The sequence below is a fragment of the Petromyzon marinus genome, chromosome 58 (assembly GCF_048934315.1).
Source record: "Petromyzon marinus isolate PM22_M1 ecotype Great Lakes invasive population chromosome 58, UKy_Petmar_22M1.pri1.0, whole genome shotgun sequence".
Lineage (NCBI taxonomy): Eukaryota > Metazoa > Chordata > Hyperoartia > Petromyzontiformes > Petromyzontidae > Petromyzon > Petromyzon marinus.
In genome coordinates this window covers 357,811-383,634 of record NC_133724.1, presented here as the reverse complement: position 1 = coordinate 383,634, position 25,824 = coordinate 357,811, and the positions used below count along the sequence as shown (strand labels likewise).

The following is a 25,824-nucleotide window of genomic DNA, read 5'->3' as shown; positions in this document are numbered from 1 at the left end:
GAATTTGTGCTGTGATCAGTCTATCAATAATCTGACCGAGCCGATTTTCTCTGCAGTGAACGTCACGTTCAGCGTTGATTTGACGTCGATGAACGTTTTATTTTGTTTTTATACCGATTGGTGTTCACTTCATTGCCGAACTTAGTTTTGTTTGTTTTTGCTTTTGGCATTTTTGTTGACTCTGGGCACTCTGCGACATGAGACTCCTCTACCCTGGTCCCTTGAGTTCGCACACCTGGTTAGACACCTGGTTAGACAACCAGGTACACACCTGGTACACACCTGGTACACACCTGGTTACACACCTGGTTACACACCTAGTACACACCTGGTACAGACCTGGTACACACCTGGTTAGACACCTGGTTAGACAACCTGGTACACACCTGGTACGCACCTAGTAGACACCTGGTTACACATCTGGTACACACCTAGTACACACCTGGTTACACATCTGGTACACACCTGATACACACCTGGTTACACACCTGGTACACACCTAGTACACACCTGGTTACACACCTGGTACACACCTAGTACACACCTGGTACACACCTGGTTACACACCTGGTTACACACCTGGTACACACCTGGTTACGCACCTGGTACACACCTGGTACACACCTGGTACACACCTGGGTACACATCTGGTACACACCTGGTTACACACCTGGTTACACACCTGGTACACCTGGTACACACCTAGTACACACCTGGTTACACACCTGGTTACACACCTGGTACACACCTGGTACACACCTGGTTACACACCTGGTACACAGCTGGGTACACACCTGGTTAGACACCGGGTTACACACCTGGTACACACCTGGTTACACACCTGGTACACACCTGGTACACACCTGGTTACACACCTGGTACACACCTGGTTACACACCTAGTACACACCTGGTTACACACCTGGTACACACCTGGTACACACCTGGTACACACCTGGTTACACACCTGGTACACAACTGGTTACACACCTGGTACACATCTGGTTACACACCTGGTACACACCTGGTACACACCTGGTTACACACCTGGTTACACACCTAGTACACACCTGGTACACACCTGGTTACACACCTGGTTACACACCTGGTACACACCTGGTTACGCACCTGGTATACACCTGGTACACACCTGGTACACACCTGGGTACACATCTGGTACACACCTGGTTACACACCTGGTTACACACCTGGTACACCTGGTACACAGCTGGGTACACACCTGGTTAGACACCTGGTTACACACCTGGTACACACCTGGTTACACACCTAGTACACACCTGGTTACACACCTGGTACACACCTGGTTACACACCTGGTTACACACCTAGTACACACCTAGTACACACCTGGTACACACCTAGTAGACACCTGGTTGCACACCTGGTCCACACCTGGTGCACACCTGGTTACACACCTAGAAGACACCTGGTTACACACCTAGTAGACACCTGGTTACACACCTGGTTACACACCTGGTACACCTGGCACACACCTAGAACACACCTGGTTACATACCTGGTTACACACCTGGTACAGACCTGGTACACACCAGGTTAGACACCTGGTTAGACAACCTGGTACACACCTGGTACACACCTGATACACACCTGATACACACCTGGTTACACACCTGGTACACACCTAGTACACACCTGGTTACACACCTAGTACACACCTGGTACACACCTGGTACACACCTGGTTACACATCTGGTACACACCTGGTTACACACCTGGTTACACACCTGGTACACCTGGTACACACCTGGTTAGACACTTGGTTACACACCTGGTACACACCTGGTTACACACCTGGTTACACACCTGGTTACACACCTGGTTACACACCTAGTACACACCTAGTAGAAACCTGGTTACACACCTGGTTACACACCTGGTACACACCTAGTAGACACCTGGTTACACACCTCGTTACACACCTGGTACACACCTGGTACACACCTGGTACACACCTGGTTACACACCTGGTACACAACTGGTTACACACCTGGTACACACCTGGTTACACACCTAGTAGACACCTGGTTACACACCTGGTTACACACTTGATACACACCTGGTACACACCTAGTACACACCTGGTTACACACCTGGTTACACACCTGGTACACAACATCAACTTGAAACTTGGTACTGAAGCATCAATAACCGAAAATAAATGTGACAAAACGGTGCATGATCATGGCGCAAATCGACTGTTAACTTTGGTGGTTACACACCTAGTACACACCTGGTTACACATCTGGTTACACACCTAGTACACACCTGTTATACACCTGGTTACACACCTGGTACACACCTAGTACACACCTGGTACACACCTGGTTACACACCTTGTACAGACCTGGTACAGACCTGGTTACACACCTGGTTACACACCTGGTACACACCTGATACACACCTGGTACACACCTGGTACACACCTAGTACACACCTAGTACACACCTGGTTACACACCTGGTTACACACCTGGTACACACCTGATACACACTTGGTTACACACCTAGTACACACCTGGTACAGACCTGGTTACACACCTAGTTACACACCTGGTTACACACCTGGTACACAACATCAACTTGAAACTTGGTACTGAAGCATCAATAACCGAAAATAAATGTGACAATTACGGTGCATGATCATGGCGCAAATCGACTGTTAACTTCGGTGAAGATCCTGACATTAATGATTGCGATGATTACTGGCACTCTTGATGCATGAGTGATGATGATGACGATCGCGTGATTTTTTTTACTATGTATGATACTAATATCGCTGTTCATGGCGAGAGTGTTATTGTAACGTCTGATGTTGCTGTTGATTAAATATAATCGAATTTACATTCATAGAGCGCCTTCACTCAAGGCGCCTGACATGAATCACAACACGAGTATAGGATGGAATGCTGTAGATGGCAGGGGTGTGATACAAGCAGTGAAATGAGTGACAGCGATTGAGGGTAGTTAGGGATCACGCAAGGGTAGGGGAGGGACGGGACGGAGTGGAGGGGGGGGTGAGAAGAGGAATGGCATGGGCAGTAGAGAAGAGGGAATGGTGATGCTGATTTAATGAGAATCCGTATTTATGCTCGAGGAATCCGGTTAGCTACGAAGCTCTTCTTCACCGATGCCCGGTAGGGGCGGGTCAGCAAATGATGACGATGATGATGCTGACAGTGACCGCAAACGACATCAGACCCAATCTGCCAGAGCAAGGACTTGACTTCCGTTCCACCTGGGATTCCCACGGACACCGAGAAACTCGACTTGAGGTACAACGGCTTCACACGACTCCCCTCCAGTCGCGTTCCATAGCCTGAGCCCACGGTCTGTAGCGGCACGGAGCCGCCCGCCCTGCTGCTGCTGCTGCTGCGTCGCCTCCACGCCTTCAGATCGGCACCCAGAGCTCCTCCAACGATCTGAGATCAACACAAACATCGCACACGAGACGCGTAGGCATGGAGCGATTAACATCGCGCCTTACTTGATGCGTGTTTTATAATCTGAAGAAAATCTTCTTTCGGTATCGAAGCGTCCACGTGGATTCTCTAACACTTCGCGACTTGTGATTGGCCAAGATTCAATTAATTTGTGTAATGATATCGTTCTACTTGAGAACATGGATATAAGTAGAATGATTGATTATTTATTTACTCTTATGTTTGCACGTTATATGCAAATAGTACGCAAATGTAACCTTCGCGGCCGGCATGTAACATCACGCGGAATGCGCCCCATCTCGCCAGATCTCGGCAGCTCAGCAGAGTTTGAGCCTGCGGAGTGCATTAGATGGGCGACCCCCATGCACAGCAGGTAGCTATAGGCTGGCAAGCTACGTGGTGGACAGCAGAGGGCTGTGCAGGGACATCTATTGTATTGTACTTATATGTTCCCGCGTCCTGTGCTCTTCACCAACCCGGATTGACCAGCGTGGGGAAGTATGGTCAAAATAACCCCACGGACGTGCACGCCGTGGAGAGGAAATCATCCAGCAGTGGATTGCCAAAAGGGTTGTGCTTACCAATGCAACATCGATCGTTTGTTCACAATTACAGAATATGTATGCTCGTGCTGGACGCGAGGTTTGCATTTACAAGATAAGATAATCCTTGGCTTTTGATTTGTGACTTTGATACAATTCCGAGTAGAGCGATGGCGAATTTGATTAGCGCACTGCGCTAAAAGCCGTAACAGGCTTCGAGTGCGAACATTCGGAATTGTTCCACGCAATCGCGCGTGGAACTGCAGCGCATGTGAAATCCTCTATCTGAGTCGGTGGATCGAGACGAATTCGCAAAAGGTGTTGCGGTTTGAGACTGTTGCTCCAGACGCCGTGACGCGCTGCACGTGGCTCTGTGTCCCGTAGTGGCGGTGGCGTGGGGAGCGGTCGTGGAGCTACCCGAGATCCATTCCCGCTCGCGGTCAACACCGGTGACGATAACCTGAACCTGGAGGCAAAGGCGTCCGGGCGTGGTGCTGGCCACCCACCCCATCGTGCGCCACCGTCACTTTTGATCAGAACAGGGAATGGGGAAGATGATGGGTCCGCATTGTGACTGCTGCGGCCACCAGAGGCACCCTACGCATCACGTGGTCTAGCACTGCCCCCTGCACCGCCGAACTCCACCAAGCCGCCACTGAGGCTATGAGACGGCTTCACAACCTCGAGTTATTAACACACAGAATCTTGCAAATGTCACCTTGCCAATGACAGAAGAACGATGCCATGGTGAGATACCGTTCCGATAGCGATTTAGGGCCATAATGCAGCTTGATTAGCGTGTGCAGATTAATTAGCACGATGATGGCGCTGTTGACGAAGTTGAGTGCTATTGATGACGATCATTACACTTATTCTACTAATATTGACATTGATGATGCTCAAATTATCTTTCTGGTAATTATATTTATATATTGCAAGTTTCTAACGATGCTGCTGCCGCTACAACTGTTGCTACTGCTGCTAAAATGTGTGATTGTGATATTGGTGCTGAGTGATGAAAACGATGAGGATGGCGATGATGATGATGATGATGAATGTGGTATCTCAGCGCGCCAATCCGCATCTGCCAAAGCAAGGACTTGAAAGCCGTTCCACCTGGGATTCCCGCGGACACGAAGACGCTCCACCTGGGATACAATAGCCTCGCTCGACTCCCCTCCCGTCGCGTTCCACTGCCTGAGCCTGCGGTCTGGAGCGACGCAGAGCCCACACGCGCCGTTAGCTGCACGGCGTTCATCCCGTGCCGTACGCAATTGACAGATGAACCCTTTAGAATTACACAACGTGCAAGGTTGATTATTCAAGATCCATGCAAAGTATATGCAAATGTTTCTTTGCACGAATGGAACAAGATGTATGTACGTTGAACTTCTTTCGCACCGTACGTAGCCAGCCATGCAAATCGGAGGTGCGAAGACGACACGAGACGGAACGTAGGAGGCAGTGGTTCAGGCTGCCCACCAACACGACGCGTCTCATGTCGTTCTCGTGTGATCATCATCGTCACAATCAGCCGTGCTCTATTCACTGCTGGATTCAGGCCTCCACAAGATGCCACCAATCCACCCAGCTCCTTACCCCCCCCCCACTCCGCTCCCTTCCCCACGCGAGCTGATTTCACGACTCCGTCCTCTGGCTGCCACCCCGTCTCTAGTCTCGACCCCCGGCCGCCGTCCCTTGTTGCGATGCGTCCGTCCTGCTCAAGCTCACTTACTTTCATTCACGAGATGTTAATTACATCGCCTGGAATACAGCAGGCCGTGGGCTCGCACCTGGCCCTGACGCCTGCTCTATACCTGGAGTTATGTCCCTCGCACCTGGCCCTGACGCCTGCTCTATACCTGGAGTTCTGTCCCTCGCACCTGGCCCTGACGCCTGCTCTATACCTGGAGTTCTGTCCCTCGCACCTGGCCCTGACGCCTGCTCTATACCTGCAGTTGTCTCCGCCTGCTCTATACCTGCAGCTGTCTCCGCCTGCTCTATACCTGGACTTGTCTCCGCGTGGTCGCCTGGATTTGTCTCCGTGTCTTCCGGGTTTCCCCTCCACATTTAGAAACACGCGTTTAGAGTCTTTGGTTGCTATAAATGTCTACATAAGCCACTAAATTGGGCGATCATTTGTGCCACGGCGTTTCTGGTAAAGAGCTACTGTAATAGCTCGGTGGGCCTTGTTACCTGGTTAACAAGAATAGTTTTTTATGGCTTCGTGAACCGGCGAATCGATCTGCTCCGACCCACGTGCTTCTTCCTCTCTCTCTCTTCCTCGCCCCAAATCTCGCACGGGAGTCTCCGTGCCTCTGTGCGCAGCGCTCATCTGTTGTTACGTTGGTTTCGACAACGTCACCGTTTTTTAAATTTGTTTACAAAGCAATATTTAATTGAACATACAAATGAACAGCACACTGCAAGAGTACAACGGGAGAAAGACGCAAAGCAATATACAACTTGATTTGAAGCTTTCGTGACTGCAGGAATTACTCCGGTTCTGTCGGTAAAGTCGAGTAGACTTTCTCAGTGACTTTACCGAAAAAAACAAAGAGTAAATATACAACTTTCAAGATTTGGTCCGATGTTTCGCTAGAGATTACACCAAGCATCATCAGGCGTCAGCGAGGGCTCGGCTCTCATTGTGTGAAAGGGTTTCCGGGCCGTGATGTCATCACAGGACAGCCGTGCAGGGTTAATAATGAGCGTTGACTGCGGGTTGATTGGTTGTGATTGTCAGGCTAGGTTCGTCTAAAAAGGCGAATCTATTTAGCGATTTGAGAAACTTGCCTTTGCTGAGTTACATCGGGGTGTATCGTTTTAGGGGCCGTCCATAAGTGACGTCACGCACCTCGAGGGGAGGGTCAGACATTTGTGGCAATGTGTGACGAGGGGAGGGGGGAGTGAGAAATGTGACGTCACATCAAAATGCGCATCTTAAAATTTTGAATTGTTATAACAACACTAATTTTGATTAATTTTCATTATTAACTTTTTTTATTATTTACATTTACTAAGGTCACCTTTTATTTATTCCATGAAGGAGCATTTTGCTTCTTCATGGGAAAATGGAGAAGCATAAATTTTGTACATTTTTTAATGATTGTTATAAAACATTTTGATTCTAACGATTCTACCAGGGCTTTTCATTCTGTGGAATGAATATATGTTGTTATAATTGTACTCTCCATTTTGCTTCGTTCTGCTACAAAGTTTCAAGTATTGTTTTTATAGTTATAATTACTTTTAATATTATATAATTATAAGATAATTTAAATATAATATTCTGAACATCTGCAGTTTTAGTTAGACGTTGAATATTTTCAAGTTAATTTTATGCTAAATTTAAGTGTTCCAACGCCTCCTTTTTAATACGTGTTTTCTTCTATAAGATCAGAGTGCAGAGCCACATTAAATACGCACTACAATGACGATAGTTTAAAGCGATTTGAATCATGTTTTATTTTCAAAATGGAAATATGGTTTGGGGGGGGGGGCAGGGCTTTGTGACGTCATTTTTGAGGGGGGTCTGACTTTTTGTGACGCCGTGTGAGGAGGGGGGGGGGGTCAAAAATCGTCCAAAATCGCGTGACGTCATTTATGGATGGCCCCTTTGTTATAGAGCTGGAGTGTAAGTGCGAACTGCTTCTGTCCGTATCTTTGTTTCATTATTATTGCTCTCAGTCGGCATCCAATTTCTCCTCCTGATACTCAACAACATCCAGTCCGCATTATAACGCGCACACAGTTCATGCGGTGAGCTATAACACACACAGTTCATTCGGTGAGCTATAACACGCACACAGTTCATGTAGTGAGCTATAACACACACACAGTTCATTTGGTGAGCTATAACACACACACAGTTCATGCGGTGAGCTATAACACGCACACACAGTTCATGTAGCGAGCTATAACACACACACACAGTTCATGTGTGATGCCGCCGCCACGGAGCCGATCGGCGGGTGGCCCACCTGCGATCTCGCCGCTCCGAGCGGCGAGGCCGACATTGCTCCACCCCACCACCTCCCCACCCCCCCCCCCCCCACCGGAACACACACGCACGCACTCCCCCCCACCATTAGAGCGCGTGGGGAGACACCCTGGCCGACAGGTTTTCACCCAGAAGCCCTCGTAAAGGGATAATCTTCACGGTTTCCTGCAGCCAGGGAATTGGACGGTCTCCCCCGACGCTAACACCCACCGCGGCGCCGTGACTTTGGTTGTAATTACATGGTCACGACGGGGCTGCCGAGCCACCGCGGGTAGACAGCACACACAACACACACGGGTCAGCAGGCAGGTAGGAGGGCAGAGCCACGAGCGGCGGGAAAGCAGGGTCGCCCTCTGGCTGGAGGGTCGCTGAGCAGGTAAATTTAGATGCGGACGTCGCTGAAAGCAACGGCCCGGGGGATGCTGGGATACAGATGGGCCTACCGATTGGCGGGTGATCCCAGCGAGCTGATTGGCCCGCGAGTCGGCACCAGGTAGCCCCTTTGATGTAGAAAGAATAAAGCGGGTCAGGGCGAAGGAAAAAGGTTCTCTGGCTACTCGAGTCGACCCCAGGTCCGTCAACTCCCGAGTCCAGCCGCGCGAACGTCCGTGGGACGTATCGACGCGCCGCGAGGACCAGACGGCAGTGACGACGAACCGTGAGTAAGAGAGAGAGAGAGGGAGTTGGGACTTAGCTTAAGAGCAAAACAGGAGAGGGTAAAGGGGAGGACAGGTAGAGTGTAGTGCCGACTATCGAGAGATAGATTGGTCCTGCCCCGCTGATCCCGACTGACTCGGTTAAATAAGGGCTCGCCGGCGCGGTGGAATAAATCGTCGGCGGTTACATAACGGACTGGTGTGGTTTTTGCGGAAGCGTGGGTGCGCTTACTGTCGCGGTGGTCGTTACATAACAGACTGGTGTGGTTTTTGCGCGGGTGTGGAAAGAGAGTGGAAGCGTGGGTGAGCTTGCTGTTTGCGGCGGTCGCCGCGTGTGTGGAGCGGCGCCGCGTGGAGTGTGTGCGCTACCAACCGTCGGCTGGGGACTCCCACGTTGCGAGCGGATACCCGTCTCGCACGCATGCCCATCGCATAGCCCTTTAAACCCGTTTAATCCAATCCCCCCAATCGTCGGAGTGAGCACGAACGACGTCGCTTACCCTCCGACCTTTAACCCCCCGGTTACCCGCGTGTGATTGGTGCGTGGGACTGCGCGGGCGGGGAGCGTCGCGTTTGGGTGCCGGCGAAGCGCTAGCGGGTCCCAGGGAGGTCGAGGGTGATGCCCCACCGGCAGGAGACCCGGACTCGGGGGGGGACGGCACAGGGGGGGGAACAGGAGCGCGACGACCTTTCCCCGCCCGGGGAGGAGTGCGGCGGCGGCAGCTCCCACACTAGTGGAGAGTCTGGGAGCGTCGGGACTTCGCGGACAGGGTCGCAGGCAGGGGAGGTCCCGGGGGCCGGCGACCCTAACATTATGGTGTCAGAAGCGGTACGAACCCCCGCGTTACCCCACGCGAAAATAAGGCATATATTCACTGGCCGGGGTACACCTTCGTGGAGAGCATTTGCCCGCAACGTCCTAGGGGCTAAGGAAATTAATGGGTGGACGGACGCGCAGACGCTACGTCAACTTAATATGAATCTGGATGGGCGGGCAGCCGATTTTGTGGAAGCCCTACCCGCAAGCGCGCAGACACAGCTAGAGGAGCTGATGCGCCGACTTGATCTGCGCTTCGGTACGCGCGATGAGGAGGAGGCAAAAGCGGCCTTAGAGGCACGCCGTCGCCAACCCGGCGAGGACCTGCGCGATTATGCCGAGGATGTGCGTGAGCTAACAAAGATCGCACGCCCGAGGCACACCACGGAAGCGATTGAGGAGCTGGCCACAGAGAAAATCCAGCGATACTTAATGCGCACGGCGTGGTGGCAGCCAGACGTGAACTGTACGCGCCTCTCCTTTGATGCCCTTGTCGAGCGCGCGCGCAAATGTGAAAGAATTTCTAGCGAACGCGCACAGCTCCGAGGACTGGGACGGGAGCGCACCATCGCAAGTCTGTCCACCGAGGAGGAAGAGGAGGAACAGGAGCTCACCAGGATGGTAGGGGGTCGGGAAAGGGGGCCTCCGGTATCCCGCGAGACCACCCCGGGATGGGTAGCAGGGATACAGGCGGGCATCGGGGGGATCGACAACAACGTAACCCAAGTACGGGCACATGTGACTACACTGCAGACTACGGTAGAGACGATTCAGACCGAGTTGGGAGGGCTAGCTGGGAGGGTAGCCCGACTAGAAGCAGAGTCTGGGCAGCGGCGCACGGGGGGGAGAGGGAGCGGGCAGGGTGCCCACTATGGAGCCGCCACCCCCCCCCCGGGCGTGTTATATGTGCGGCCGTCAGGGGCATCTCATGAGAGACTGCCCACAGATCGCCCGCGCTAGATATACCGAAGGGTTAAACGCCAACGCCCCCTAGAGAGTGGACCACCTAGGGGTGCAATCACCGAGGTCCCGAAACAAAACGACGATAATAATAATGGTAAGCAAGTGACACCCACACAGGTCACGGCCACAACACCCAAGGACGCGGTGAGGACGGGCGACTGGCTACGGGAGCTGGTGGCAGGAATCACGGGGGCCACGTCACTGGTGGAAGGACAGGTGAACGGGCAGCGCACCCGGATCCTACTAGACACGGGGGCCGTAGCCTCACTCGTGAGCGCCGCGCACTGCAGCGTGCTCGGGGTTGACGTGAGCCGCCTGCCGGCCCCGGATTGCGCGCTGCACACAGCGAGCGGAGCCGGGATGGGGTTGCTGGGAAGGATCTCCCTCGAGGTCCGTCTCGGAAACCAGGTGTGCACTCAGGAGTTCTACGTCTCGAGTGTGCTGTGCCACGAGTGTATCGCAGGTACCGACCTCCTGGAAAAGCTGGGGCTCAACGTGCAGCCCCGACAGCGGTGCGCCACCGTGGAAGGCAGCGGGGAACGGATTCCATTCCTGGGACGGGAGCCGAATCGCCCCCGCTTCACACCTGTGGCCGCTACCCTGACGACGGCCGTCACCATCCGGCCGCTCGCCGAGATGCTGGTACCTGTGGCGACACCCTCCACCGACCCCGCGCACCGACCATCGGGGGAGGTAATGCTAACTCCTCACCCGGAGTTGGCAAAACGATACGGGGTTGTGGGGTCAGCCACGTTGGTAAACGCCGATGGGGGCCGATTGTTCATGCGTGTGTTTAACCCCCACGGCACCCCAGCAATACTACGACGGCGCACCACAGTAGCCACCGTGCACCCCCTACACGCGCGCCACTCCAGCGACTCGGTATTCGCACTCTGGGCGGAGGACCCCGGTCGCCCCGAGGACCAACAAGACCTGGCCTGGCGAGTCGGCCCGACTCCCCACGCCGAGGTCGTCCCCCTTCTTGACGCGGTACACGTACCTTGGGCAGATTTACCCAAGGGAGAGGCCGATCAGCTACGCGGGTTACTGCGGGAGTACGCCGACGTGTTCAGCGAACACGATTCAGACGTGGGTCGCACAGATCTCGTTAAGCACCAAATCGACACCGGGGCCGCCCGACCCATAAAACTCCCCGCGTACCGCGTGGGCGCACCCGAACGCGCCCAGATCAAAGAGGCGGTCAGGGACATGCTCCGCGATAACATAATTCAGCCCTCGGCGAGCCCCTGGTCTGCCCCGGTGGTGCTAGTAACAAAAAAGGACGGGTCAACCCGGTTTTGCGTCGATTACCGCAAACTAAACGCAATCACCCTCGGCGACGCCTTCCCCATACCGCGCATCGACGACACCTTTGACAGCCTCGCCGGAGCGCGGTATTTTTCCACCCTCGATCTCGCGTCCGGGTACTGGCAGGTGGAGATGACGGAGGAGGATCGGCCAAAAACCGCATTCACCACCCCGATGGGGCTATTCGAGTTTCGAGTACTCCCGTTCGGGCTCACCAACGCGCCCGCGACGTTCCAGCGGCTGATGGAGTTGGTGATGCGGGGCTTGCAGTGGGAGCAATGCCTGATTTACCTGGATGATGTGATCGTGTTCAGTAGATCTCTGTCTGAGCACTGGTCCAGGTTACGGGAGGTGTTCCAGCGACTGCGAGCGGCTCATCTCAAGCTCAAGCCGCGTAAGTGTTACATCGCACAGCGCGAGGTGGGGTACCTCGGACATCGCGTCAGCGAGGCGGGGGTGCGCACCGATCCGGACAAGGTACGCGCCGTAGTGGATTGGCCACAGCCAAGAAACCTGTCGGAGATAAGGTCATTCTTGGGGCTCGCCACCTATTACCGTCGATTTGTAAAGGGATTCAGCGAGATTGCACGCCCCCTCACCCAACTCACTTCCCCCAAGAACCCCTATCAGTGGACGGAGGCCTGCCAGACGGCCTTCACCACCCTCAAAGACCACCTCACACACACCCCCACACTGGCTTTCCCCGATTTTACCACCGACTTTATTTTGGACACCGACGCCTGCAGCAGCGGGCTGGGTGCGGTGTTGTCGCAGGTGCAGGAAGGGGTGGAACGGGTGATTGCGTACGCCAGCCGGACCCTGAGCGGGGCCGAGCTGAACTACTGTGTGACCCGTCAGGAATTGTACGCTGTGATCTTCGCGTGTAAACAGTTTCGGCCGTATTTATACGGCAGGAAATGTCGAGTGCGCACGGACCATTATGCTCTGCAGTTCCTCCTCACCTTCAAGGAACCGCGGGGGCAGATGGCCCGATGGCTGGCGCAGCTGCAGGAGTACAACCTGCAGATCGAATACCGGGCGGGGCGGACGCATGCAAACGCGGACGCATTATCACGGCGACCCGCGGTGTGTGCCGAGACGAGGGCGGAGGAGGCCTGCCCGTGCTTCACGGGGGGACGTTGCCGACAGGCAACGGACCCCCGGGAACCCGCTGAACCTAACCCCCCCCCGGCGAGAGAGAGTGCGGTATGCGCCACAGAGACCCCCACAGGTGGAGGCGCGGACCCAGTCGGCCGCCCGGCGAGCGCAGGGCCCACGACTCGGGACCCCGTGGACCACCCCGCCCCGATCGGACGGATCCAGGAGGACGTCGGCTGCGCCTTCCCGGGCCTGAGCGACGAGCAGCTGAGGCAGACCCAGCAGCGGGATCCGGATCTGGCGGCGGTGGAAGCGGCCCTGCGGGAGGGGAAAAGCACCCTACCAGGGCCCTGGAGCGGTTTGTATGCCCGGTTGTGTGTGCAGAACGGGGTGGTACGGGAGTTAACCGAGGCCGGCCAGCCGGGGTGCATCTGTGTTCCCGCCCAGGTGCGACCCCAGCTGCTACGGCTGGTACACGACCACCCGCTCGGGGGCCATGACGGGGAACGGCGCACTCGGGAGACTCTGCGTCGCCAGTATCTCTGGCCCAAATTGACGCAAGATGTGGCCGCCTGGGTACAGGGCTGCCGCGCTTGTCAGCAGTGCGGGCCGAAACTGGCACGATACCAAGTAGCCCTAAGGCCATTCCGCGTCAGTCGGACTAACCAGCTGGTCGGCATCGATCTCCAGGGGCCATTCCCACGATCCCACCGGGGCAACCGCTATATCCTCGTAGCGGTGGAATACTTCACCCGCTACCCCGTGGCGGTGGCCATCCCCGATAAAACGGCCCTGGTAGTAGCCCGGGCGTTCGTGGAGCACTATGTACTTAAGCACGGGATCCCGGAGCGAGTCCTTACCGACCAGGGTAGCGAGTTCGAGGCCGAGTTGTTTCAGGCGCTGTGCCGGGAGTTCGGGATCCAGAAAGACCGAACCACGGCGTACCACCCCCAGGCGAACGGTATGGTTGAACGTATGAATCAGACTCTGGCCGAAAAGCTCAAGCGTATGGCGGCCGCAAACCAACGGGATTGGGACGAACACCTCCCCTACGCCCTGTTCGCCTACGCCACCACGGTGCACACATCGACGGGACAAACCCCGTTCCTAATGATGTTTGGTCGTGAGTCTCGTCTACCCGCAGACTTGCTGTTCGGCATTCCTCCACCCCAAACGGAGGAAGGGAGTCGCCCCGTGGAACATCTGATGGAGACCCTACGAGGGGTCCGGGACCGGGCCTACCCGCAAGGGGAGGCCGCGCATCGGCGACAGGAACAGAGCACCCGACCCCGCGTGGAGCCCCCCCTTTTCTTGACAGGTACCAAGGTGTGGCTACACACCCCTCGCGTCGGGGCCAGACAGGTGGGGAAGCTGACCACCTACTGGCGGGGACCCTGGACCGTGGTACGGCAGATCTCTCCCTGGACGGTACTAATCCAGGGTGGAGAGAGGGGCCGAGAAACGGTGGTTAACGTCCGCCGCTTAAAACCATGGAGGGCAGCCCCGGCGGGGGAGAACCTCGCTGCCCGAGTACCGCGAAATCCCGGTGCCCCTGCGCCACCCGTGCTCGGGGGCCTCGCGCACTACATGGGCCCCGCCGTGCCCCCAGCCCCGAGGCGTCCCGGCCCCGCCAGAGGACGGCGGGGACGCCGCCCCTTAAACCCCGCTGCCGCGGAGTTTGTCCCCCAGCCCCCAGGTGCCGAGGGATCGGAGGAGCCACTGGAGTGGAGAAGGAGACCGCTGCAGGAAACCCCGAGGACGGAGCCACCTCCCCCGAGGCCAGCCACGAGATCCGGGCGGATCCCCCGGACCCCGCAGCGCTACCTCGTGGGCGCGGCCCAGGCGAGGTGCTCCAGTCAACCCGGGACGGGGACTGGCACCTCGGGGGGCTATGTGATGCCGCCGCCACGGAGCCGATCGGCGGGTGGCCCACCTGCGATCTCGCCGCTCCGAGCGGCGAGGCCGACATTGCTCCACCCCACCACCTCCCCACCCCCCCCCCCACCGGAACACACACGCACGCACTCCCCCCCACCATTAGAGCGCGTGGGGAGACACCCTGGCCGACAGGTTTTCACCCAGAAGCCCTCGTAAAGGGATAATCTTCACGGTTTCCTGCAGCCAGGGAATTGGACGGTCTCCCCCGACGCTAACACCCACCGCGGCGCCGTGACTTTGGTTGTAATTACATGGTCACGACGGGGCTGCCGAGCCACCGCGGGTAGACAGCACACACAACACACACGGGTCAGCAGGCAGGTAGGAGGGCAGAGCCACGAGCGGCGGGAAAGCAGGGTCGCCCTCTGGCTGGAGGGTCGCTGAGCAGGTAAATTTAGATGCGGACGTCGCTGAAAGCAACGGCCCGGGGGATGCTGGGATACAGATGGGCCTACCGATTGGCGGGTGATCCCAGCGAGCTGATTGGCCCGCGAGTCGGCACCAGGTAGCCCCTTTGATGTAGAAAGAATAAAGCGGGTCAGGGCGAAGGAAAAAGGTTCTCTGGCTACTCGAGTCGACCCCAGGTCCGTCAACTCCCGAGTCCAGCCGCGCGAACGTCCGTGGGACGTATCGACGCGCCGCGAGGACCAGACGGCAGTGACGATGAACCGTGAGTAAGAGAGAGAGAGAGGGAGTTGGGACTTAGCTTAAGAGCAAAACAGGAGAGGGTAAAGGGGAGGACAGGTAGAGTGTAGTGCCGACTATCGAGAGATAGATTGGTCCTGCCCCGCTGATCCCGACTGACTCGGTTAAATAAGGGCTCGCCGGCGCGGTGGAATAAATCGTCGGCGGTTACATAACGGACTGGTGTGGTTTTTGCGGAAGCGTGGGTGCGCTTACTGTCGCGGTGGTCGTTACATAACAGACTGGTGTGGTTTTTGCGCGGGTGTGGAAAGAGAGTGGAAGCGTGGGTGAGCTTGCTGTTTGCGGCGGTCGCCGCGTGTGTGGAGCGGCGCCGCGTGGAGTGTGTGCGCTACCAACCGTCGGCTGGGGACTCCCACGTTGCGAGCGGATACCCGTCTCGCACGCATGCCCATCGCATAGCCCTTTAAACCCGTTTAATCCAATCCCCCCAATCGTCGGAGTGAGCACGAACGACGTCGCTTACCCTCCGACCTTTAACCCCCCGGTTACCCGCGTGTGATTGGTGCGTGGGACTGCGCGGGCGGGGAGCGTCGCGTTTGGGTGCCGGCGAAGCGCTAGCGGGTCCCAGGGAGGTCGAGGGTGATGCCCCACCGGCAGGAGACCCGGACTCGGGGGGGGACGGCACAGGGGGGGGAACAGGAGCGCGACGACCTTTCCCCGCCCGGGGAGGAGTGCGGCGGCGGCAGCTCCCACACTAGTGGAGAGTCTGGGAGCGTCGGGACTTCGCGGACAGGGTCGCAGGCAGGAGAGATCCCGGGGGCCGGCGACCCTAACACATGTGGTGAGCTATAACACACACACAGTTCATGTAGTCAGCTATAACACGCACAGTTCATGTAGTGAGCTATAACACGCACACAGTTCATGTAGTGAGCTATGACACGCACACAGTTCATGTGGTGAGCTATACCACGCACACAGTTCATGCAGTGAGCTATAACACGCACACAGTTCATGTGGTGAGCTATACCACGCACAGTTCATGTAGTCAGCTATAACACACACACAGTTCATGTAGTGAGCTATAACACGCACAGAGTTCATGCAGTGAGCTATGACACACACACACAGTTCATGCGGTGAGCCTCTCACCTGTTTCCCAGTTGAGACTCCCCAACCAAACAATCTTTTGTACGCGGCTCTTATGCTTGGTTCTTGCGGTAAAGTCACGTAAATAGACAAAATATAAAAGTAAATAACGTAAGCAAATACATTAAATAAATACGTGGCTCTTGTTTTAATCACTCGGTTATTTAATTTGAGCCCTTCCTTGCCGCCTTCTTTAAGTGTATTCTTATATTTCCCGTAGTTAATTCCTATTTAACGTTACGTTGGATGTTATAAAGACAAATGACACGAGGTCTCTGCTGAAACCCTCTCGTCGTGGCTCCCAGACTCCCACATTGGCAGCTCGCTCCAGAATAGACCGCTGCCATGTGCAAAAATAGACTTTGGAATGACTGTCATATCATGCTCATGGTGGTATTAGCGATGATGCTGACATCGGTCATAATCGTTCAACGAATCAATATACCGGAGGCACTTGAATTCCGTTCCACCTGGGATTCCCACGGACACCACGAAGCTAGACCTGAAATTAAACAGCTTCACTCAACTCCCCTCCAAGCGCGTTCGGGCAGCCTGCGCCCACAGTCCACAGGGGGGGGCTGCATTGCTCCTGCCTGTCGCCTCCAGGCTGCTGAGAGCAGGATCGTACAGGCGGGAGGAACACAGCCACCTAAGAATGATACTGCAATCGATTTGCGACACCCTTGCTACTGCACATCACGTAGCCCCACAGCTTATGACAGCCTGGTAAGAAGCGCAGTGGTCACTCATGTAAAAAACTAAACAGGCTGAAATCTGCTTCGCTCCCGAGATTTGACGATATCGAGCCAAGCACGGGTGATTTGGTCTTTGCTTTGTTAGCGAAATAACATCAACACCACTTTGTGTTTTGGGTCTTCCTTGAAATGAAATGACAAATGTAGTCGCGTTACTCAATAACACGTTTACGCATTCAGAAGTGACAGTCCACATTTTTTGTGGGGCCGTCCATAAATGACGTCATGCACCTGGGGGGGGGGGGGTCAGGCATTTGTGACGATGTGTGACGAGAGGGGGGGGGGGGGGTTGATAAATGTGACGTCATATCAAAATGCGCAACTTTAAATATAGAATTATTATAACAACACTAAGTTTGATTAACTTTCATTATTAACTATTTGATTATTTAAATTTACTAAGGTCACCTTTTATTTATTCCATGAAGGAGCATTTTGCTTCTCCATGGGAGAATGGAGAAGCATATATTTTGAACATTTTTTAAATGATTGTTATTAAACATTTTGATTCTAATTATTCTACCAGGGTTTTTCATTCTGTGGAATCAATATATGATTGTTATAATTGTACTCTCCATTTTGCTTCGTTCTACTACAAAATTTCAAGTATTGTTTTTATAGTTATAATTACTTTTAATATGTTATAATTATAAGATAATTTCAACATAATATTCTGAACATCTGCAGTTTTAGTTAAACCTTGAATATTTTCAAGTGCATTTTATGCTAAATTTAAGCTTTCCAACGCCTCCTTTTTAATACTTGTTTTCTCCTACAACATCAGAGTACAGCGCCACATTAAATACTCACTACAATGACGATAGTTTAAAGCGATTTGAATCGTGTTTTATTTTCAAAATGGAAATATGTTTTTTTGGGGGGGGGGGCAAGAGCTTTGTGACGTCATATTTGAGGGGGGTCTGACTTTTTGTGACGCCGTGTGATGAGGGGGGGGGGTCAAGAATCGTCCAAAATCGCGTGACGTCATTCATGGACGGCCCCTGTACACAAACCAGTGGAACTGCAGCGCGTGTGAGATCCTGTATCTCAGTCAGTAGATTGAAGCAAATTCGCAAAAGGTGAAAATGTCTGAGACTGTTGCTCCAGACGCCGTAACGTACTCACATCGCTCTGTTGCCCGGTTAGTGCTGGTGTCAAAGCCACGTGGCTGTGTCTTGTGATCAATGGTGACTGCTCTTCAAATATTCTTTCACAAATAAATCCAAAAAGAAAGTACTGTAATGTTATGAAAACGTCATTTTACATGGCTTATTTATACAGTTAGCACGTTTTCATTTTAATAGATTCCAATATAATCAACTAAAAGTAAGCGAATTTGATTCCATTTTTTTTTTTTTACAAATCGGGGCACTGGGTCTAGTAATATAAATTTTAGGGCACCTGATTGGGCCGTTCAAGGCTCCCGCGAATCCGTCGCTGGCCAATCACAACGAAGCAGTTCGTTTGTATTTGTATGGCGACTGCGCAATGTGTAGTGACTGACTCAGAGACACTAAGAGTAGCAGGCACTCTGTTTATTAACACGGCCCCTTAACAGTTCACACTGGGTAACTACGGTTCCCAGTCAGGACAGCTGGCAGACTGTCTGACTGGCGGCGCCGAGACGACAGCCCCGAGGTCCCCTCCCGGGGGCCCCTCTTATACCGTCAGCGTGGCCTGGCTCCGCCCCCGGACACGCCCCCCTTCTGGAACCTACTGGCCGGCTCTCGATGTGCCCCTTCCGTGATCTTTCCCCGAGATCCCTTTCTCTGGTCTATCACGTGACCTGCTGTCAGTCAGGGCTGCTGTAAGCTGCAGATCTTTTACCCTGCCAGCAGCCAGCGCAATGCTGCTACGTGACCCATTCTGTGTCACTACAAATGCAAAAGAATGTCCCCCCTCTTCCAGTGCTCCTCTAAGCACGGACGAGGAGAGCTTTGACGACGCTGGTGATGGCGTTGAGTACAATGGTGAGGATTATGATGATTATCACGGCCGTTGATGGCGATCGACGATGATGATTTTGCTGATATCCATGATGATGTTGCTGCTGTTGCTGCTGTTGGTGACATTCGTGATGATGATGATGGTGGTGATTCTGACAATGACGGCCAGGCACAGCAATCCCCGTCTGCCAAAGCAAGAACCTGAATTCCGTTCCACCTGGGATTCCCAGGGACACCGCGATCCTCGACTTGAAAGTGAACAGCTTCAATCATCTCTCCCTCCGGTCGCGTTCCACTGCCTGGCCTCACACTCTGCAGCGGCACAGAGCTTTCGCCTACAACCTCACCCCTTATACGTGCGCGCTATGCCATCGATAATTAATAAATTCCACTAACCAAAGTGTGCGTGTTTTTAAAATGATGTACTCTTTATGCAAATATTATGCTAATGAATATAAAGGTGTCGTTAAACCCGCCATCATTACAACAATTTTGTAAATGTTGTGGATTTAACATCCAATACACCGATATACTGAAGTAGTAACTAATTTACACGTTTTGTTTACGTGACAAACCTTACTAATTCGCTGCATCAGGTGGTGGGTTCACGATACATTCGTATTAACTCGACCTAACCTAAAAAAAACACCTTATTATGAATAATATTTATTGCAAAAACCTACGTGTTAAGCTGCCAGATGCTTATAGCCAAGGCCCCGTTCTCTTCGATATGGGTCCGAGTTTGGCGCCAAATGATATAATACGTGACACGAACTAATTTCAAAGCCGTGTGGACGATGGGATGTGTAAAAATTACTTGGAGAGTATTTTTTTCACGGCGAAACAAATGTAGGAAGGAGGTGCATTGTCAATGTTTTTTGTCTCTTATATGTTCCACAATCACGCCAATGATTACCTTCCTTCGCTCATGGGTTTATTTGTCTCTGATAGCCTAGCCCAACTCAGCGACATGCAGCTCCACAACAACCCCAGGGATTGTGACTGTGGCCTCCAGACATCCCGAGCGGTGCTGTCTGGACACGTGGTCAGTGCCCCCCCACAAAGCCGTCACGTGTGTCTCTCTCCGTGTGTCTCTCTCCGTGTGTTTCTCTCCGTGTGTCTATCTCTGGGTTGATCTCTGTTTTGTTGTCTCCCTCCGTGTATCTGTGTGTCTATACAGCGAAACAAACTCACATTAGCTTGAAATGCCATGCATAACAGACAGCATAAAGATACGTATATTTAACAATAAAGTTACTTTTTTGGGTTACATATATTTTGTATAAACGAAATGAATGGCTGTGCAATATACATGGCTGGGCCTGCGTTACAATAAACTGCAGAGTGTCGCTGATGGGACGTTTGACTGTCTCTTCAGTCTGCAGGATATTTGGCTACACGACAATCCCTGTAAATGCGAGCCCCTGCGCAATGAACTCACCCCGCGGTGCATGCGGCTGAGAAGTCGGAGTCGAGTTGAATGTCGACCATTGACGGCGCAGAGGATATCGGCCTCTGTCCATTCGTGTTGGAGGCGACAGGCTCGACGATGCACGTGGTGGAGGAAAAGGCGATGATGTTGATGCTGACGAGGACAAAACAAACAGTGACTGCTTCCGTGAACTTACACAAGATGTATCTGCTTTGAAAAATGTAAATCCGATTTGGTAAAACTGCGTTGGCATTTGCTCGCAAGCACAAACAACACGCACACCAGACTTGACACTTCTTTAATAACACTGGCCTGACCGGGACAGTTTAGAGGTGATAAAATAAAGAAAGCTACCCTACTATGGTCATGTCATGAGAAAACATTTAACCTATTAGGAAAAGCAGATGATGCAAGGCACAATACCCGGTTCATGTGCGCGAGGAAGATCCAAGGATGACAATGGACAGATAAAAGCAAAGAATGGACGAGGCTCACGCTGGAAGAGACAGTGAGGATAGCAGTGGCGAGTGATTGCCCATGGTGCGGCCAACCCGCGGATCGAGGATGGCTGAAACGAGACACAGAGCAGGGAAACGATGGGACAGGCGATGTTGTTGGTGACTCGCACTGCCCGCATTCTTGCGCAAGATATAACGGAAGCAAAGTTCCCCTCTCACTCGGAATGCGTCTGCAACATCACTAAATATGGAAATGTGAACACCGGCTCATATTTCCCAACAGAGGTATATGCCGATCCATGGATTGTATGAGCTACGACACCCCTTAACTTGACTTTCAATAAAAAATAGTTGCGTGTTATCAGGATGCATGTATTTCTATAAATGTCGCGTATTGTTAATTATTATTATCACCCTCGCTGAGTCTGCAGATCAATCACTTACAGAGCGTTCCTGACGGGGCCTTTGACAGCCTCGTCAACCTTGAAACGATATATCTCGATCCCAACCCCTGGGATTGTGCCTCCAACCATTGAGAAGTGGAATGTGTTTACATGCTGTGGGTTCACTGATTCCTGCCATAGACATGTGGAGTTTCCACCACTCAAGGCTCATGCACCGTCAAGGCGCTACCACCCTCGCCAATGTAATGAGAGCCCCTTGCAATGTCTTTGGTACACACCTGGTGAGCATCACTGTATGGGTTCATTGCGAATGGGCTCACAGTTCCAGGGATTGCGGGACAACCAAATGTGAGTCAGACTGGTAAGACGGTCAAAGGCTCCATCAGGGACACTTTGTAGCTGATTATTAGACAGGGACAGCCAATTATTTTTAGTTTGATGCCAGTTTATTATTACACATTTCTATATGCACCGTATAGTGTGACCACATCATCATTATCAATCGTTCAATGTATTTAACACGGTCTAAATATTCATTACATTCGTGGCGTGATAGGATTTGCGACAAAATTGCTGAGGATGCTCTTATGCAAATATTATTTTTCAGTTCCAGTTTTTTCGTGTAGGTTTTACAGATCGTAAATGTAAAAAAGCATGGGTGCATTAGGGGACTACACCCAAAGACGGCAAGAAGAACGCATGGATCAAGGGAATAGCCACGAATCATGGACACCGCTTTGACTGCCAAGAAAAGCCAGCGAGACTGGGCAGGTCGCGTCCCTCTGAGAGATGATGGGGCCAGTGGACGGGGCCGGTAGCGGGGCGCCAGCCAAGGGATGAGATGCGCCTCAGAGTTCCAGCGCCACAGAGATGGAGGGACCAGATCAGTCCACGTGCTTCACTCAGATGGACTGTGGCATCGAATGACAATCACGGGTGACGGCGGGGTGGATAAACCTTCACCCAGGCAATGAGAGGAATGTCCCCAGCCATAGTTCTGACTTTACAAGAAGCCGTGAGCTTTGTTCATTGTCACAATGCTTCAAACCGGCAGGCCAAGCCTGGCTCACGGTCTGGGTATGGATGGGGTTCCCTTTCCAGCTCATCGGTCAAAACCCTTCCCTACGGGAAGCAGGTGAATATTTGTTTTTAAATTTCGGGATTCTGTGCTCTTTAAATATATACGGATAAGCAAATATGGAACGATGTGTAATATCTGTCTGTTAATTTAGTCATGTATATTCATTAATTATTATATTCAGCCTATAACACGTGGATTTCTTTGTCTCTGATGACATTTGCGTGTTGTTATCTGCGGGTGTCAGTGGGAGCGTTCCTGACGGCGCTTTTGATAGCCTCGCCCAACTCAGCGATTTGCAGCTCTACAACAACCCCTGGGATTGTGACTGTGGCCTCCAGACATCCCGAGCGGTGCTGCCTGGACGCGTGCGCAGCTCGTGCGAGTAAACACAGCCCCCCCCCCCCCACGTGGTCAGTGCCAACCCCCCTACAAAGCCGCCCCGAGTATCTCTCTCCGTGTGTCTCTCTCCGTGTGTCTCTCACCGTGTGTCTCTCTCACCGTGTGTCTCTCTCCGTGTGTCTCTCTCCGTGTGTCTCTCACCGTGTGTCTCTCTCCGTGTGTCTCTCTCCGTGTGTCTCTCACCGTGTCTCTCTCACCGTGTGTCTCTCTCGGTGCGTCTCTCTCCGTGTCTCTCTCCGTGTGTCTATCTCTGAGTTGATCTCTTTTTAGTTGTCTCCCTCCGTGTATCTGCGTGTCTATGCCGCGAAACACACTCACATAGACTTAAAATGTCATCCATAACAGACAGCATAAAGATACGTATATTTAAGAATAAAGTTCGTTTTTGGGGTTGCGTATGTTTTTTTAAACGAAATGAATGATGATATCGTTTAATGCAATATGCATGGCTAGGCCTGCATTACAATAAACTGCAGAGTGTCCCTGATGGGACGTTTGACTGTCTCTTCAGTCTGCGGGAGATTTGGCTGCAAGGCAATCCCTGTAAATGCGAGCCCCTGCGCAATGAACTCACCCCGCGGTGCATGCGGCTGAGAAGTCGGAGTCGAGTTGAATGTCGACCATTGACGGTGCAGAGGATATCGGCCTCTGTCCATTCGTGTTGGAGGCGACAGGCTCGACGATGCACGTGGTGAAGGCAAAGGCGATGATGTTGATGCTGATGAGGACAAAACAAACAGTGACTGCTTCCGTGAACTTAAACAAGCTGTACCTCCTTTGAATAATGTAAATCTAATTTGGTAAAACTGCGTTGGCATTTGTTCACAAGCACAAACAACACGCACACCAGACTTGACACTTCTTTAATAACACTGGCCTGACCGGGACAGTATAGAGGTGATAAAATAAAGAAAGCTACCTTACTATGGTCATGTCATGATATTTTTTTTACTTATTAGGAAAAGCAGATGATGCAAGGCACAATACCCGGTTCACGTGCGCGAGGAAGACCCAAGGATGACAATGGACAGATAACAGCAAAGCGTGGACGAGGCTCACGCTGGAACAGACAGTGAGGATAGCAGTGGCGAGTGATTGCCTATGGTGCGGCCAACCCGCGGATCGATGATGCCTGAAACGAGACGCAGAGCAGGGAAACGATGGGACAGGCGATGTTGTTGGTGACTCGCACTGCCCGCATTCTTGCGCAAGATATAACGGAAGCAAAGTTCCCCTCTCACTCGGAATGCGTCTGCAACATCACTAAATATGGAAATGTGAACACCGGCTCATATTTCCCAACAGAGGTATATGCCGATCCATGGATTGTATGAGCTACGACACCCCTTAACTTGACTTTCAATAAAACATAGTTGCGTGTTATCAGGATGCATGTATTTCTATAAATGTCGCGTATTGTTAATTATTATTATCACCCTCGCTGAGTCTGCAGATCAATCAGCTACAGAGCGTTCCTGACGGGGCCTTTGACAGCCTCGTCAACCTTGAGATGTTAAATTTCGATCTCAACCCCTGGGATTGTGGCTCCAACCATTGAGAAGTGGAATGTATTTACATGCTGTGGATTCAATGATTCCTGCCATAGACATGTGGAGTTTCCACCACTCAAGGCTCATGCACCGTCAAGGCGCTACCACCCCCGCCAATGTAATGAGAGCCCCTTGCAATGTCTTTGGTACACACCTGGTGAGCATCACTGGATGGGTTCATTGCGAATGGGCTCACAATTCCAGGGATTGCTGGACAACCAAATGCGAGTCAGACTGGTGAGACGGTCAAAGGCTCCATCAGGGACACTCTGCAGTTGATTGTTATACAGGGTCAGCCAATCAGTTTTATTTCGATTATGCCAGTTTATTGTTAGACAGTTCTAGACGGACCCGTATCTTGTGACCACATCATCATTATCGATCATCCAATGTATTTAACACGGTCTATAAATTAATTACATTCGTGGTGTGATAGGATTTGCGACAAAACTGCTGAGGACGCTCTTATGCAAATATTATACTTTAGTTCCGTTTTTTTTCGTGTAGGTTTTACAGATTGAAAATGGACAAAAGCATCTGTGCCTTAGGGGACTACACCCAGAGACAGGAAGAAGAACGCACGGATCAAGGGAATAACCACGAATCACGGACACCGCTTTGACTACCAAGAAAAGCCAGCGGGGCTGGGCAGATCGCGTCCCTCTGAGAGATGATGGGGCCAGTGGACGGGGCCGGTAGCGGGGCGCCAGCCAAGGGATAAGATGCGCCTCAGAGTTCCACTGCCACAGAGATGGAGGGACCAGATCAGTCCACATGCTTCACTGAGATGGACTGTGGCATCGAATGGCCGTGACGGATGACGGCGGGGTGGATAAACCTTCACCCAGGCAATAAGAGGAATGCCCCCAGCCATAGTTTTGACTTTACAAGAAGCCGTGAGCTGTGTTGATTGTCACAATGCTTCAAACCGGCCAGCCAAGCCTGGCTCACGGTCTGGGTATGGATGGGGTTCCTTTTCCAGCTCATCGGTCAAAACCCTTCCCTACGGGACCCAGGTGAATAATTGTTTTAAATTTTCGGGATTCTGTGCTCTTCAAATATATATATACGAATAAACAAATTTGGAACGATGTGTAATATCTGTCTGTTATCTTCTTTGGTTCTTTCGGTAAAGTCACGTAGAATGAGAATAAAATAATAAAATAAAATAAGACAATACAATTATCACGACGTTTGGACT

At 52.5% G+C, this 25,824-nt stretch overlaps 1 long non-coding RNA gene across 1 annotated transcript; it reads right to left on the bottom strand.

Moving 5' to 3' along the window:
* Nucleotides 1-797: 797 nt before the first annotated feature.
* LOC142905725 (uncharacterized) lies at nt 798-24,514 on the bottom strand. Its single transcript, XR_012929740.1, has 5 exons — nt 24,061-24,514; nt 23,648-23,791; nt 21,155-21,299; nt 20,741-20,884; nt 798-3,458 (listed from the first exon to the last, which is right to left on the bottom strand). It is a non-coding gene; the product is annotated as an uncharacterized LOC142905725 (long non-coding RNA).
* Nucleotides 24,515-25,824: the final 1,310 nt, after the last annotated feature.